The 3,780-nt window shown below is 42.1% G+C and overlaps 1 long non-coding RNA gene across 1 annotated transcript; it reads right to left on the reverse strand.

Moving 5' to 3' along the window:
• Positions 1 to 2,496: 2,496 nt before the first annotated feature.
• On the reverse strand, positions 2,497 to 3,774 carry LOC106724576. The gene is made up of 2 exons (XR_001360422.1): positions 3,693 to 3,774; positions 2,497 to 2,821 (listed from the first exon to the last, which is right to left on the reverse strand). It is a non-coding gene; the product is annotated as an uncharacterized LOC106724576 (long non-coding RNA).
• Positions 3,775 to 3,780: the final 6 nt, after the last annotated feature.

A 3,780-nucleotide genomic window follows, 5' to 3' on the forward strand; every position in this document is an offset into this window, starting at 1 on the left:
GGCATGTGCCCTGACCGGAATTGAACTGTGATGTCCTGGTTCATAGGTCCATAGGTCCATAGGTCGACGCTCAACCACTGAGACATGCCAGCTGGGCTACAGTGATTTTTTTTAATGGTCCCTGTATGAGATTGAGGGCATGAATTTCCCACAGTAACTTACCTACTTGGCTTTCAATATTTGCTGAATTTATTATATTCAAATAGATTAATTGCTATGTGTCAAGCTCTATGAAGTTCTAGGAACTTAAAAATGAAGAGAGTTCCTAATCTTACCGGTTTCACACTTAGAGGGGAAACAAACATTTACAGTAGTGTGATATGGAGCAGCACCACATTGTCTAGCAGATAAAAGCTGGCTAATGTCCAAGATCTGTTTTAAGGGATGACTTTGAAAGGTGAGCAAGACGGGAAGAATATTACTGGGTGAGGAAACTCACATAAGGCACATGTAAAGGGAAAAAGTGCGGGAAGATACAGGGGGTGGGCAAAAGTAGGTCTACAGTTGTTTGTATGGAAAATAATACAATAAAATAATACAAGAATAAACGTTTTGCATAGTCATAACTGTAAACCTACTTTTGCCCACCCCTGCAGAGATGGGTTGGTACCTAAGATTCTTATGCTATGTTAAGTAGTTTATATTTTATCTAATATCCAAAACAAGACCAGTGAAGGTTGTAAGCAGGGAGAAGACATGATCAGATCAGTTTTGAATGGAACAAGTAAGAGACTAGTTGGGAAGTAGGTTGAGCTATGAATTGAAGGCCTTAAAAAGGTGTAGGGCACTGTCAACAAATGTTTGAGTATACACTACTATACACAGGTATTGGGAAAATAGTTCCTCTATTAAAAAAAGACTTACATTTCAGCAGGTTAGATAGACACTTATATAAGAATTTAGGAGAACTATGGATGTGTTAGGAAAGGATTCCCTGAAAAAAATGACACTAAAGTTGAGACCTGAAGGAAAAAATAAGATTTTAAAGATTGAGACTAATTTGAAGTACTTATTCCTATATACTCCTCTGAAAGAGAACCAATTGTCCACACTGTAAATCTAACAAAGAACCTAAATGTTTAATAAAAAATTAAAGTGATGAGGACAAGATTAAGTCTTTCTTGTCTATTCTCCCATAGTACCTTATCTATAATAAGTGTAATATGCTAATTAGACCAGATGTCCTTCTGGATGAAGCCAGGGCTGTGAGGGAAGCCCAGGTCCCAGGTGCCAGAGGTAAGCCAGTGCCTGTAGCTGGGGGAAGGAAGGCCTACTCTTGCACAAATTTTGTGCATCAGGCCTCTAGTCTATATAATAAAAGCCTAAACGACCATTATGGCAGAATGACCAGAATGACTGGTCACTATGATGCGCACTGACCACCAGGGGGCAGACGCTCAACACAGGAGCTGCCCCCTGGTGGTCAGTGAGCTCCCACGGGGGAGCACTGCTCAGTCAGAAGCCTGGCTCATGGCTGGCAAGCGCAGTGGCGGTGGCGGGAGCCTCTCTTGCCTCCATGGCAGCGCTAAGGAGCAGCGAGCAGGCAGGCAGTAAGGAGCGAGGGGTCTGGGACTGCAAGAGCACAGGCTGGGCTGAGGGACCCCCCCACCCAGTGCACAAATTTTGTGCACCAGGCCTGTAGTATTTGTATAATTTACACTGTGTTGTCAATTCGGAAGAGGACCAAATGAAAGAAAGGCCAGATTAAAAAAAAAAAAAAAGAAAAAAAAATATATATATATTTATTGATTTCAGAGGGGAAGGGAGAGGGAGATAGAAACATCAATGATGAGAGAGAATCATTGATTGGCTGCCTCCTGCACACCCCCTACTGGGGATGGAACCATGACCTCCTGGTTCATAGGTCGATGCTCAACTACTGAGCCACAATAGCCAGGCAAAAGGTCAGATTTAAGAGCCAAGAAGGAGATACTACCAAAGAAAAGGGGGAGATAAAAAGATTAAATAATTAAAAATGGCAAATGCCTTAGAATGTCCAAAGGCTCAGAATTGTCCATTTAACACAATAATTTGGAGGTCCCTCTTAACATGTAATTTCAGTGAGAAAAGCACAGTAAGTGAAAATGAGACTTCCTGTAAAGAAGCTTGGTTGAGAAGTAATGCTGCATGAGGGCTTTTTTGTTTGTTCTTGTTTTTATTTATTAAGGAAGGAAGAGAGCAGAGGGTTTTCAATATCCTTGTTTGAAGGAAAATGCCACTTGTTGAAACATTACTCTGGACACGTGGTTTTATAACTTGTGTTGGTACTTCCTCTAGATTCCTGCATATATATAAAAGAATGTTAATACATTTTCACTTATCACTAGGAAAGAACATGAGATGCATAAACACGCTGAACATTTATGCTTTGGAGAAGGTGTAAATCTGTAAGGTATGAACCAATCACTTCTGGTCATTTCTTCCAGCCTATGCCTAAGAGAGATGAGGAATACATTATTTCTTTTTTTTCCCAAAGAAAGAAGTCAGAGAGACAAGTAACATTTAAAACATTTTATTATTTAACACATTATCACTGGCACATTCCAGTGATGCTTTTACATGCCAAGATTATTTGTAATCATGAATGTCGCTGATAACTAAGAGGACAGTCAAGCACCAATATACTCCTTAGAGGCCTAATGGTGCTGTATTTTGCTTACCAATTTTCAGGTTAAATCCCCTCTCACCACGTTATTTTCTGTGATTACTACGCTATCCCTAACAATCAGTTCATGTCTTCCTCCAAGGCATAACCACCTTTCCGTCTCTTCATTTTCTCTTCTCTGCTGTGTCTTGCTGGGGTGGTGTAATAAAGTTGCAGCTTGAAACACACAAACAAACAAACAAACAAACAAACAACAACAAATACCTAAAGTAAAATGACTTGCCAACACAAGATCTCTCTGCAATACATAGGAATGAAAAATTAAAAACAAAGTGGTAAAAATAATAAATAGTTCTTTTCAAACGTAACTTTCAGATACCAGGTCAGGGGGATGGAAACCGAAAATCCCTAATGCTTACCGGTTGGTTCAATGTGCTTTTTTGTGTGTGTTTGTTAAAAATCAGTTTCCACCATGACAAAGGAAGGATTGCACGCTACTTTCTAATGGTATTTCTTCTGTTTTGGTGCCTTTGAAAAGGGTGGATAATTATTTTTATGAAACACCAACTCAAAAGCCCTCTGATGACTTAGTGGTAACAACCGCTAAGCTTGACTCCTACCAGACATTCCTGGATATAAAAGGAATGTAAAACATCACATAATTTCCCCACGTGTAACTTCTCCGACGTTTAATACCCTAGCCAGGGGTGGGCAAACTTTTTGACTCGAGGGCCACAATGGGTTCTTAAACTGGACCGGAGGGCCGGAACAAAAGCATGGATGGAGTGTTTGTGTGAACTAATATAAATTCAAAGTAAACATCATTACATAAAAGGGTACGGTCTTTTTTTTTTTTAGTTTTATTCAGTTTGCCCACGGCTGCCTAGCCTGTGGCTTCAAGTCACTGCCTGTGCAAGCTCGTCTTCTCCAGCAGGACTGCCCTTCCTGGTCGAGCTCAGTGCTCACGCTGTAACTGGAGACCTCGGCATTGATCCGGCCGAAGAGGGACGGCCTGGCGTCGCGCTCACCCCCATCCCAGCCCACCGCGCCTGGCCTCTCCTCCCCGTCGGGTGTTTTCCGGCCTTACCTGGGCTGCAAACCCCGTGCCGCCCCCCAGGCGGACACCTGTCAGCCGCGGGCAGTCCCGACCCTCCGGGATGTGGTGGGGGTGGGGA

This window comes from Myotis brandtii, unplaced genomic scaffold (assembly GCF_000412655.1).
Source record: "Myotis brandtii unplaced genomic scaffold, ASM41265v1 scaffold896, whole genome shotgun sequence".
In the NCBI taxonomy this organism is placed as follows: domain Eukaryota; kingdom Metazoa; phylum Chordata; class Mammalia; order Chiroptera; family Vespertilionidae; genus Myotis; species Myotis brandtii.